The 13,869-nt window shown below is 43.7% G+C and overlaps 1 long non-coding RNA gene across 1 annotated transcript; it reads left to right on the top strand.

Moving 5' to 3' along the window:
* The first annotated feature begins 8,440 nt into the window (after window positions 1-8,440).
* Window positions 8,441-9,459, top strand: LOC127916614 (uncharacterized). Its single transcript, XR_008095388.1, has 3 exons — window positions 8,441-8,848; window positions 8,947-9,093; window positions 9,143-9,459. It is a non-coding gene; the product is annotated as an uncharacterized LOC127916614 (long non-coding RNA).
* Window positions 9,460-13,869: the final 4,410 nt, after the last annotated feature.

The following is a 13,869-nucleotide window of genomic DNA, read 5'->3' as shown; positions in this document are numbered from 1 at the left end:
TAAGTCCTACCTAGATGACATGTTTGGAATAGTCAGGCCAGGGTGTGTTTTTGGCCTCTACAGTGTAGATGGAAGGGCTCTAAAGTACGTTTCTCTCCTGTGAGTAGATAATGGGTACGCACACTGGGTCTCCTGAAGGTAGATGTGGACACAGATCCAATCATCTCAGATCTCTACAATTGCCAAGGAGGTAGGAGATAGGAGTTGGTTTGGGATTTAAGGGATATCGCTGCTGCCCAACCTACTGGGAAATGTTGGGCCAACTAAACTGTAAACTGCAGTCTATACCCTATAGGTATAAGGGCAGGGGTAAGTTTGGCAGTGGTGGAAAAAGTACTTGATTGTCAAACTTGAGTAAAATAAGATACCTTAATAGAAAATGACTCACAGAGTAAAATACTGTTTGAGTAAAGGTCTAAAAGTATTTGGTTGTAAATATACTTAAGTATAAAAAGTAAATGTTATTGTTAAAATGTATCAAAAGTAAAAGTACAAATTATTTCATATTCCTTATAAACCAGATGGCACAATTGGTATTTTTTATTGACAGATAGCCAGGAGTACACTCAAACTCTCAGACATAATTTACAAACAGAAAATGCGTGCTTAGTGAGTTGGCCAGATCAGAGACAGTAGGGATGACCAGGTTTTCTGTCTTTCTGTGCCAGTTTATCTTGTTTGTTAAAGTCAACCAGTGGTTTGCCTCCGTGGCTGCGTTTCCCCAGTCTCTCTTTTCTCGTCCTCCTAGTTTTGACCCTTGACGGTCCTGACTCTGAGCCTGCCTGCCATCCTGTACCTTTGCCTCTACTCTGGATTACCGACCTCTGCCTGACCTGACTCTGGGCCTGCCTGCTGTCCTGTACCTTGACCCCACTACTCTGGATTATCGACCCCTGTCTGCCTTGACCTGTTGTTTGCCTGCCCCATGTTATTGCAATAAACATTGTTACTTCAACACAGTCTGCACTTGGGTCTTATCTGAAACCTGATAGTACTTTTGGGTGTCAGGGAAATGTATGGAGTAAAAAGTACATTATTTTCTTTAGGAATGTAGTAAAGTAAAAGTTAGCAAAAAAAAAAAAATAGTAAAGTACAGACACCCCAAAAAACGACTTGAGTAGTACTTTAAAGTATTTTTACTTAAGTATTTTACACCACTGAGGTTTGGGTTTGAGTGTAGCTAACAGGTCTGACTGCTAACACCCAGGCTAGCGTTCTCCTACTGGGTCACACCACTCCTAATGCTCAATTTTCTCCAAGTGTGAGAAAATAAATATGTTAATGATGAGTGGAGCTGCTGGCTGAATGAGGCCAGCTTCCACATGTGCTTTGAGTTGGGAAGAGGGATTGGGAAGCTCAGGTCTGACAAAGCCCCATTGGTCACTGATATAAGGCTGCAGCACTTTCAGGCTCTTCCATGGGCCACCCCATAGACTCCCGCGCATGTTATAATCATTTAGGTGCAGGTTGTCATTGTTGAGCGAATTTGAATCGGAACATCTAATGAATCAGACTGATATATTGTCCGATTGTCTAGATCAGAGTAACCTACTCTTAATCAGCTTCCTAAATCGAACACTTGTTAAAAAAACAACAACACTTAACACAGTGAATAATTAATACGTGTAAAGGAGTAATCATCCAAGGCTGCCATCTCGGTGCTTTGGCAACCGCGGAATTCCTACTGATGCTATGTAACATAACGCATGTGTGTAATCAAAATCGAATCAAATGCTATTGGTCACATGCGCCGAATACAACAGGTGTGGACCTCACAGTGAAATGCTTACTTACGAGCCCCTAACCAACAACGCAGGTTAAAAAAAAAAAAAATACAGATAAGAATAAGAAATAAAAGTGACAAGTAATTAAAGATTTAAATCATGCTTTTCAGATTGAAAAACATCACCGCCGTTTTTTTTTGTACCTGATGAAGTGCAAACTGGGCAGTAGACCTTATCTCCAGGCCATCAGACTGTTAAACAGTCACCACGAGCCTCCACCCAGTACCCTGCCATGAACTTTAGTCACTGCTACTAGCCGGCTACCACCGGGTACACAACCCTGAAACCTTAGAGACTGCTGCCCTATGAACTGTACATAGTTATTAAAAACCGGTCACTTTAATAATGATTGCATACTTTTTAACCCAATATTTATATACTGTATTCTAGTCGAGTCTCATCCTATAGAACTACTGCTGTACACACCTTTCCTATTCATATACTGTCCCTGCTGTCTATACACCTCATCCTGTACTATATATTTATATTCTGGACACGGACATTGCTCATTCTAATATTTCTATATTTGTTCATTCCTTTCTTTTTAACTTTGGGATTTGCGTGTATATCTTTTTGTGTTGTTAGGTATTACTGCACTGTTGGAGCTAGGAATGTAAGCATTTCACGACACCCGTGACAACATCTGCAAAATATGTGTACGTGACCCCCCAAAAAAACAGACATTTTACTTCATTCGAAAGTCCCCTTTCTGCCTTCACTCAACTCCATAAAAGTTCCGGTGGACTCCCACGAATTGTGACGAAGTGATGCAAATGTTTTCATCACCATCAGAGTTTCACGGCAACAACATCCCCCCTGGGAACCTACTCCACGTGTGCTCAACGTCATATCATTGAAATTACGTGGAAAGAGAAATTGATTCAACCAGTGTGTGCCCATCTTCTTTTCCAAGTTTCCCAAAATAATCAACTACAATAATAAACCCCACTTGATCCTACTGCCAAGCTCCACTGTGCAATGTATCATAATATTGAATATCACTGGCTGGCACAACACGGAGACATAGGAGAACGGGATTTATGAGGAATGCACTTCTCTCGTGCTTATCTTCCTGGAAAGTGTCTTCAAGATCGGAGTTGGAATTTTGGTAAAAATGTCAACATAAATAACAGAATAATACATCATCCATGACAGCAGTCTTCATTCGTCTACTTTCCTCTACTTGACCGTCTGTCAACCGTGGCATCCCAGCAGGTGGGGCGCTACAGTGATCTTGGAAGGAGACAAACAGCTCACCTCGGGTCCGAGGGCATCGCGTTTATCACACCTGGGTCTGGCCTAGATCCCCCAACCTTCCCAACTGATGACCACCACTCACTCTGGACAAGTAGCACAGGCACAGATACTGTATGTTGTGGCCCCACAAAAGACACCACCTTACAGAGTCACGTAACTGTTTCTAACGAAGAATGCAAATAAGGAGGCCCCTGAGGATCAACAGTAACTACATAACATATATTGACAGAGAGAAAAAATTTCAAACAACATTTGCAAATGTCACTTACAGTGTTTGTTCTATTAGCAGGCAGCAGCAGTGCCGATGAAGAGGAGGCCTACTGTTTTAACAGTGGTAGCTACAGTAGCACCAATATCTTGTTTTCCAGTCATTCACATAAGCCCAGTAATCAGTATGGCTAATCAGATGTTGGAAAAGCCAGCACAAATAAATAGGTGTGAAGGAATTCTCTCTCCCCTCAGCCCGACCAACAGATGGGAACACTCCAAAGTGGAACACTTGTTTTTGGGTGCTTTCCACACGCCACACTCTCCCTCCGACTACTTTAGGATCTATTATGTGGGTTTGCCTTATGCCTTTTAATGGACGTGTGTGGTGTTTAAGTCTATTTAGTAACACATCTACAATAACTCAGATCAATACCCTTTTTGTACAGTAAGCATTCATGTTTTGATTTTGTGGGACCAATGTCTATACTTGTATATGTGGTATTGCAGGCAATCTGAGGGATACTTGTATATGTGGTATTGTAGGCAATCTGAGGGACATTAAGTCCTACGGTACTTATTTCTTATGGTGCTACTTGCATGTCAATATGACCTGTTTGAGAAAATGCTCCGAATAACTCTCTTTTGGAGTTTGGATAGTAGTATACTAATCTGTACTGAGAACACAAACATGAGGTTGTATTATATGTGACCAGCACAAAGTCAAAGTTCCTAAACTCTCTGGCTTTGCCTTTTCATATAACAGTGTGCTACAGTGCCTCACTGCATGGTGGCCTACTGTAGCCTGCACATGAGAGGAGAGGCGATTGCGTCGAGCCAACAGCAGTGTCTGTTGTTGAGGCTATCTCGGCTCGGGCTGCCTGACTCTAAGTGGGTAGAGTGAGCCCCTTCCCTCTGAAAAACTGTGTTCGCACGCAAGGGGCTGTGGGGCCCCATGTCCCAGCATTCTCAGGTGGTGACTTCAGGAGAAGACTGTGAAGCTGGAGCTGAAGAACTGAGAGTGGGCCAGGCCTGTCTGTCCCATTGGGACCCGCCATCCACAGCCTCCCAGCTCCAGTCTGTTATTTCTAGTGTTATTGAAGAGTGGGGCCTCCTCTGCTCTTGGCCGGGCTCTGTCCCTCCACTCATCTGTAGTTGATTAGGGCCCTGGTCGGTCGGTTGGATTCTCCCTGGTTCCCCAGCGCTGACATGAGGTATGGGCCTAGCGAGGCCCAGGCTACACTCACAACGATAAACATGGCGGCTTCCCATGAACTCATTCATCCCCTTGTAGTGAATGAAAAATGGAACATTTTAGACCTAACGGTTAACACTCACTTCAAGCAGAACAGAGAGCGATAAAAGATCCCTGTTAATGTTAATGTTGTTGTATACGAGGCTGCCTGTCAAAATGTGTTGATGTATTTTGTCATTATTGGTGTTGATTTGATAGGGGATGGATTTGATAACTAAGGTTGTGTTACAGTAGCAGGCATGTGGTACTATGCCGTAGCCAGTCTACTATGCCGTAGCCAGACTACTATGCCATAGCCAGCTGCTACACTATACCATGTGGCTTTGAGTGCCTGTCAAAAAAAACACAACAGGACAAGCAAGGAGCTGACACTTCCTATTGCATACAATAACAGCATCCTTGTAGAAAACATTTCACAGTAAATACATTATACCTACAGGATGTGGAAATATAGCCTAGTCCTTCCATGTGTTTGTTTTTAGAATGTCACATTTTTGTTCCCTTTGAGCGTTTAACCTTGGTTGTCGTTTGATGAAATATTTTCCCGTTTATCTTCAGAAGCGATTTTGAATACATTTTACATCTTGGTCTTAGTTATAAAATGTTCCGAGTACATTGAGGGGTGTTGATGCTTTTAGTAAATGTACAAAATGACAATTGGCCCAATTTTTTTTTTTTTACGATGTTATCAGACAGCGACATTACGTAAAGTTCCATTCTCACTATTAGTCCCTGGATGCCAGTATTATTTTAGTTTGCTTAAATTGATCTGATAAGACGTGTGAGTTAATGCAAATTCCCCGCTACAGGCCTGCACTCTCTCGCTCTCTCTCCATGCCTATTGGCTGCATGGGATTATGGTCGTTGACTGGGAGATGTTTTTCCTGGAAACACGATAGTTTCCTTTTCCATTGGCCCTTCCCTCCTCTGCATCACTGAACACTTGCTCATGTCCAAAACAGATTTAAACTTTTAAACAGCGCATAGGACCGCTGTTCAACACACAGACTTTAAAAGTCTAACGTTGATCAACCATCACAATGTTCAAGGCACATGCAGAGAGGGTGAATTACGGTTAGGCCGTGCTTTCCTTAGCAGTCTTTTCCTTATTTTCTCTTAGAGGGATGAAAGCCAGCTGGGTATGTGTAGAGAGGAATGGTGTGGGCCTAAATTACACAACAAATTCTGAGGTCAATTTACAATTGGATTTTGGGATATCCCATATTCTATCACTACTCTTAATATATGGGAAATATGTCTTCTCGTGATTTAACTGGATATTTATACATTTATTATCCATGTATTATTCAAATGTTCAAAGGGTTGGATACATTAGATTAACGAGGCAATATATACGGAATAATGGTTGTAATAAACTTAACCAAGAATGAGCATATTGAAACTATTTGGGCTGAAAAAGAGGAGGAAGAGGGAGTTACTAGATTAGATGCACAGCAGCTAAACACAAACCTTCTCTCTCTTAAAAGGGCTGATGGTCATTTCATAATATTGATCATGTTAGAGAGGAAATACGTTTTGGCCCTCCATATACTGAGCCAGAAGCATACACTTTTATGTACCGTGTTTCCAATAATTTCTTTGAGGGTTTAATGTTTATCTGTCCTTAACTTACTTTACCGTTTTGTTGGTATACTTTCTGTGTACGTCCATCAACAAGCTGAGCTAGCTACCCACTGGGCACATCAGTTCAACGTCTAGGAGATGGTCTTCAAGGTGATGCCAAAGACGGTCATTACCGGATGTCGAGTGACGTCACTGAATTCAAATTTGAAATCGGCCAAAACCTAACTGGAGTTTTCAGGGAGAGTGGCAGCGAGCCAACCTCATACTGGTAAGACCCTATCCCAAAATATTGGTAAAATGGAGAAGATATATGAAATGCTGTATGTACCAACGTTTCATGAAATGGATGGCCTCTTATTTAACAAGCTATTATACACTCTTAGAAAAAAGGTGCTATCTAGAACCTAAAAGGGTTCTTCGGATGTCTCCATAGGAGAACCATTTGAAGAACCATTTTTGGTTCCAGGTAGAACCCTTTCCTGAAACCAAAAATGTTCTACCTGGTTCTGCCTGGAACCAAAAAGGCTTCTCCTATAGGGACAGTGCAGCTCGTTATTTGGGTTAGCCCAGTTGAACTTGGCATGTAGCCTACTGCTGACTATTTGACAAATTGAGGAAGACGTTTATTGAATTGTGCCTGTGTCTCTCTAGGTGGCCAGAGGTGCCTTTATAACCTCTGTCAGTTAACCAATCAGAGAGAGAGAGAGAGAGAGAGAGAGAGAGAGAGAGAGAGAGAGAGAGAGAGAGAGAGAGAGAGAGAGAGAGAGAGAGAGAGAGAGAGAGAGAGAGAGAGAAGAAACACTTCTCAGTCAGTTTCTCTGGTGGTAATCCAGGTGTGGATGCATTTTTCTTTGATGCATTCTCGGCTGTACAGTGTTTGCTCAGTTATACATTTAGCTCACTTTTTAACAGCTTTCGATTATGGATAATACTGTAAATATAATTTGGCACTAAGCCTGCTGTAAACACTCATATAACCCCAATATGAAACCCATTTCAAAAACTTGCTTAGAGACAGGGATTTGAATTCTTTCTGAAAGCATGTAGAGGTATGAAATGTTGGAGTGACATTTTTGAACTTCTGTATCTCATGACGTATCTTCTCGACCCAGAAAGGCTTGGAGAGAATCTCAATTGCATACCCCTTGCATCCTCTCTCTTTTCTCGTCAACTCCTTCTCACAACCCATGGGATGACAAAGCCAGAGGCCCCTCCCCTAAGGAGGCGAGGAGAGATGAGAGAGGTCTCAATTGAGATTCTCCCATAGAGAGACATCCAGGTAGAAATGACTGAGAGCGGCCTCAACTGTTGTGACCTGGAAGAACTTGGACATTTATCAATGGTCTGCTATGCTCCTTATAGGAGCCAAAGATTCCTAGTAGGTCAAGTAAGTCCTCTTCTGGGTCATCTTCAGAAGTCAAAGGCCTCCATGTTTCATTTTAGCTCTGTATCCCTTTAGTGTTAAATGTGTCAAAATGCTTTAAGTTTTATAAGCTTGCTGAAGGCAGTAAATTTGGTGGAGAACTTCACTAGCACCACACAAAAAGTAAAAAAGCCCTGCCCCTATTGCGCTACAAAGTGCAGAGCAGGCTATTGTTTGATTTGGCCCAGAGAAACCAACTGCCAGTCTGGGACCAACCTCAAAGTGAAATCACAAGTAATGTGTAAAATTGGGACAAGATGATCTGGGTGGAAAATGAGAGAGAAGTTGTTTGAACAGGAACAAGCGTTGGCAGACTTGATGAGTTTTCAATCCCAGGTGAGGTCCGGTCCTCTGATCAGGAGTCCAGTAGTAGTGTTTCACTTCATTTCACTCAGGACTTGGCTCTTACTGGTGAGTATGTGCGTGTGTGTGTGTGTGTGTGTTTGTTACGCAAACCAGACATCATTATGTACTATTTTACTGCTTCAGACTCGTCATAAAAACAAGTGACCACACAGCCACTCAAAGGCAATGGCCTTAATTGCCTCTGGCACTTTTTCTCACAGTATCCAGAAATAACAATGAGCACTAAACGGCTTTCTGCATACTAAGCTACTTAGCGACTTTTCTTCTGATGGCATTCGTAAAGCTGGCATGTAGTGTTTCAGTTCACTCAAGACTTGGTGTGTGTGTGTGTGTGTGTGTGTGTGTGTGTGTGTGTGTGTGTGTGTGTGTGTGTGTGTGTGTGTGTGTGTGTGTGTGTGTGTGTGTGTGTGTGTGTGTGTGTGTGTGTGTGTGTGTGTGTGTGTGTGTGTGTGTGTGTGTGTGTGTATGGAGGTATTCATAAAGCTGTTCTTTGCTCCTGTGGAGAGGGGATTGCAGGGATTGGAGCAGACAGAGTGAGGTCAGTAAACTCATTGGATGTTTTAATTAGCTCGTTTTTAATCCTCCTTTTTTAAAACTATTTAACACATCTGAATGATTCTGCCTCAGAGGTTGGGAGGCTCTGGTTGTATAGGGGTTTAATATGATTCTGCCTCAGAGGCTGGGAGGCTCTGGTTGTATAGGGGTTTAATATGATTCTGTCTCAGAGGCTGGGAGGCTCTGGTTGTATAGGGGTTTAATATGATTCTGTCTCAGAGGCTGGGAGGCTCTGGTTGTATAGGGGTTTAATATGATTCTGTCTCAGAGGCTGGGAGGCTCTGGTTGTATAGGGGTTTAATATGATTCTGTCTCAGAGGCTGGGAGGCTCTGGTTGTATAGGGGTTTAATATGATTCTGTCTCAGAGGCTGGGAGGCTCTGGTTGTATAGGGGTTTAATATGATTCTGTCTCAGAGGTTGGGAGGCTCTGGTTGTATAGGGGTTTAATATGATTCTGTCTCAGAGGTTGGGAGGCTCTGGTTGTATAGGGGTTTAATATGATTCTGTCTCAGAGGCTGGGAGGCTCTGGTTGTATAGGGGTTTAATATGATTCTGTCTCAGAGGCTGGGAGGCTCTGGTTGTATAGGGGTTTAATATGATTCTGTCTCAGAGGCTGGGAGGCTCTGGTTGTATAGGGGTTTAATATGATTCTGTCTCAGAGGTTGGGAGGCTCTGGTTGTATAGGGGTTTAATATGATTCTGTCTCAGAGGCTGGGAGGCTCTGGTTGTATAGGGGTTTAATATGATTCTGTCTCAGAGGCTGGGAGGCTCTGGTTGTATAGGGGTTTAATATGATTCTGTCTCAGAGGCTGGGAGGCTCTGGTTGTATAGGGGTTTAATATGATTCTGTCTCAGAGGCTGGGAGGCTCTGGTTGTATAGGGGTTTAATATGATTCTGTCTCAGAGGCTGGGAGGCTCTGGTTGTATAGGGGTTTAATATGATTCTGTCTCAGAGGCTGGGAGGCTCTGGTTGTATAGGGGTTTAATATGATTCTGTCTCAGAGGCTGGGAGGCTCTGGTTGTATAGGGGTTTAATATGATTCTGTCTCAGTGGAGGATGGTGACTTGAAAATGTGGGAGGATGGGAGACCCACAGTATAGTCACAGACCGCATGGAGTCGACAAAGCATGTTTTTAAAAAATCATCAAAGACAAAGAATTTTAACCCTAAGATTTAATAAATACATGTTTTGTTAAATAGTATGGGGAATGGGAATGAAAGTTGATGTTGAACTGTTGATACTTACACAGTGTTGGGAAGGGATCACAGCAGTGACTGAATGGGGTTATAAGACATGAGTTGAGGTGTTCGAGAGGCCTGACTTCAGTGCAGGTCAGGGGTTGAGGTGTTCAGAGGCTTCAGTGCAGGACAGGGGTTGAGTTGATCAGCGGGTTTCAGTGCAGGGCATGCTCATCATGGATGGATTCGGTTGGAGAGCTCAACTCTTCCACTGAGGGTAGGAGAGGATTTGACTGGGAAGACAAAAAACAATAACGGAACACAGTTAGACAGAAGTGCTAAGAATTTGTTAGTCCAAGTAAGGATTAATCCACCTCCTACTTCTCCTGTAGTTTGAAGAACTTCATTTGAATTGAATAATAACCTAAAAATGCTCATCTATCACTATTCACTATCTCAATCTTTCAATATTTCCAACAATGTCACCAACTCACCAAGCTTCTAAATCAGACAAGTGTAAGACTAGGTTAGTTCTCTGATCCTTTGAATGAGTGAACAACATGTTAGTTCGTACTGCAAAAGCTTTGATTGGTTGGAGGTCGTCCTCTGGAAGGTCTATGAAAGCGGGTGAAAAGCACGAGCCTCCTAGGTTTTGTATTGAAGTCAATGTAGCCAGAGGAGGATGGAAAATATCTGTCCTCCAGCTACACCATGGTGCCCGACAGAGTGCTGTTGTGGCTACTGTAGACCATTGCAAAACAGTGTATTTTAATTAGGTATTTGGTGACATTTGAATATATTTACTATAATTTTATCTAAAAAGGATTGCATTTTATTATTGTTTCACTACTTGTATTTTGATGAAATTCACTGAGAAGCATGGTCCTCCCCCTCCTCTGAGGAGGAGCTTCCATTTGTGTGTGTGTGTGTAATGTGTTAAGAATAACTGTCTTATTAGGTCCAGACAGAGTGAGGGATTTTTTACCACATCCCAACACATCCAGTCCTCCACCCTGTCCTCACTCTTCCATCCAACGGATGTTACACCCTCTGTCCTCTTCTCTGAAATCATCCTTTGTCCTGGCATGGACCACATAAAGTTGAAGTCGGAAGTTTACATACACCTTAGCCAACTACATTTAAACTCAGTTTTTCACAATTCTTGATATTTAATCGTAGTAAAACATGTGAAATGTCAGAATAGTAGAGAGAATTGTAACGTTCTTGGTCCTCCTCTCCTCTGACGAGGAGTATGAGAGAACGGACCAATACGCAGCGTGGTAAGTGTTCATGATCATATTTAATTAAACTCAGAACACTAAAACAAAATAACAAAGAGAATGAAACGAAACCGAAACAGTTCTGTATGGTGACGAAAAAACACTAAACAGAAATTAATCACCCACAAAACACAGGTGGGAAAAGGCTACCTAAGTATGATTCTCAATCAGAGACAACGAACAACACCTGCCTCTGATTGAGAACCATACTAGGCCAAACACGGAGAAAATATAACATAGAAAAAAGAACATAAACAACCCACCCCAACTCACGCCCTGACCAAACTAAAACAAAGACATAAGAAAGGAACTAAGGTCAGAATGTGACAAGAATGATTTATTTCAGCTTTTATTTCTTTCATCATATTCCCAGTGGGTCAGACGTTTACATACATAGAATTTGGTAGCATTGCCTTTAAATTGTTTAACTTGGGTGAAACATTTCAGGTAGCCTTCCACAAGCATCTCACAATAAGTTGGGTGAATTGTGACCCATTCCTCCTTACAGAGCTGGTCTAATTGAGTCAAGTTTGTAGGCCTCCTTTCTCGCACACACTTTTTCCGTTCTGCCCACAAAATCTCTATAGGTTTGAGGTCAGGGCTTTGTGATGGCCACTCCAATACCTTGACTGATGTCTTGAGATGTTGCTTCAATATATCCACATAATTTTCCTCCCTCATGAGCCATCTATTTTGTGAAGTGCACCAGTCCCTCTTGCAACAAAGCACCCCACAACATTTATTTGAACCTTTATTTAACTAGGCAAGTCAGTTAAGAACAAATTCTTATTTTCGATGACGGCCTAGGAACGGTGGGTTAACTGCCTTGTTCAGGGATAGAATGACAGATTTTTACCTTGTCAGCTCGGGGATTCGATCTTGCAACCTTTCGGTTACTAGTCCAACGCTCTCCATGATGCTGCAACCCCCTTTCTTCACAGTTGGGATGGTGTTCTTCGGCTTGCAAGTCTCCCCCTTTTTCCTCCTAATATAACGATGGTCAGTATGGCCAAACAGTTCTATTTTTGTTTCATCAGGCTAGAGGACATTTCTCCAAAAAGTACCATCTTTGTCCCCATGTGCAGTGGCAAACCGTAGTCTGGCTTTTTTTGGTGGTTTTGGAGCAGTGGCTTCTTCCTTGCTAAGCGGCCTTTCAGGTTATGTCGATATAGGACTCGCTTTACTGTGGATATAGATACTTTTGTACTTGTTTCGTCCAGCATCTTCACAAGGTCCTTTGCTGTTGTTCTGGGATTGATTTGCACTTTTCGCACCAAAGTACGTTCATCTCTAGGAGACAGAACGCATCTCCTTCCTGAGTGGTGTTACATCCTGACCTTAGTTCCTTTGTTATGTTTCTTGTTTAGGTTGGTCAGGGCGTGAGTTGGGGTGGGTATTCTATGTGTGGTTCTAGTTTTGGTTTTCTATGTGTTTGGCCTGGTATGGTTCTCAATCAGAGGCAGCTGTCAATCGTTGTCTCTGACTGAGAACCATACTTAGGTAGCCTGTTTTTCACACTTGATTTGTGGGTAGTTGTTTTCTGTTTTGTGTCTGCACCTTACAGGACTGTTTCGTTCACTCTCTTCGTTGTTTTGTTATTCAGTGTTCAATTTATTAAATATTAACATGGACACATACCACGCTGCGCATTGGTCCGATCTTGACTACTCTTCCTCAGATGACGAGGAGAAACGTTACAGAACTACCCATCACAAAAGGACCAAGCAGCGTGGTAACCAGGAGCAGCAGCGCTATCTGGAGAAATGGACATGGGAGGAGATACTGGAAGGCAAGGGACCCTGGGCACAGGCTGGAGAGTATCGCCGTCCACAGGAGGAACTGGAGGCAGCTAAGGCTGAGCGGAGATACTACGAGGGGTTAGCACGGCAGCGCAACAGGCACGAGAGGCATCCCCAAAAATGTCTTGGTGGGGGGCACACGGGGAGTGTGCCTAAGTCATGTAGGAGACCTGAGCCAACTTCCTGTGCTTACCGTTGTGGGCGTTGTACTGGTCAGGCTCCGTGTTATGCGGTGGAGCGCACGGTGTCCCCAGTACGCGCGCTTAGCCCGGTGCGCTACACCCCAGCTCCCCGCATCTTCCGGGCTAGGGTGAGGATCCAGCCAGGGCGGATGGTGCCAGCCCTGCTCTCCAGACTGCCAGTGTATCTCCTCAGACCAGGATATCCCGCGTCGGCGCTGCGCACTGTGTCTCCCGTGTGTCTGCACAGCTCAGTGCTTCCTGTGCCTGCGCCCCGCACGTGCTGGGCTAGAGACACCATCCAGCCAGGACGGGTTGTGCAGGCCATTAGTTCGAGACCTCCAGTACGCCTCCACGGCCCTGTGTATCCGGTGCCTCCTCCATTCACCAGGCCTCCTGTGGCAGCCCCACACGACAGGCTGTCTCTCTGTCTCCCCCCTCCAGGTTCTCCCGCCTGTCCAGCGCTTCCAGAGTCTCCCTCCAGCCCGGAGCTGCCAGAGTCTCCCTCCAGCCCGGAGCTGCCGGAGTCACCCTTCACTTCGGCGCTGCCAGAGTCTCCCGCCTGTCCGGCGCTGCCAGAGTCTCCCGTCGATTCGGGGCCCGCTGCAAGGGTCCCCAGTCCGAGGTCGGACTGGGAGTGGTATGATGGCTGCGTGGTACCATGGTGTTTATACTTGCATACTATTGTTTGTACAGATGAATGTGGTACCTTCAGGCATTTGGAAATTGATCCTTAGGAGGAACCAGACTTGTAGAGGTCTACAATTTTTTTTCTGAGGTCTTGGCTGATTTCTTTTGATTTTCCCATGATGTCAAGCAAAGAGGCACTGAGTTTGAAGGTTGGCCTTGAAATACATCCACAGGTACACCTCCAATTAATTCAAAGGATGTCAATTAGCCTACCAGAAGCTTCTAAATCCATGACATAATTTTCTGGAATTTTCCAAGCTGTTTAAAAGGCACAGTCAACTTAGTAGTTCTGACCCACTGGAATTGTGA

Source organism: Oncorhynchus keta, chromosome 37, assembly GCF_023373465.1.
Source record: "Oncorhynchus keta strain PuntledgeMale-10-30-2019 chromosome 37, Oket_V2, whole genome shotgun sequence".
Taxonomy (NCBI): Eukaryota; Metazoa; Chordata; class Actinopteri; order Salmoniformes; family Salmonidae; genus Oncorhynchus; species Oncorhynchus keta.
Note: the sequence above shows the minus strand (reverse complement) of the source record. Positions and strands in the feature narration are given on the sequence as shown.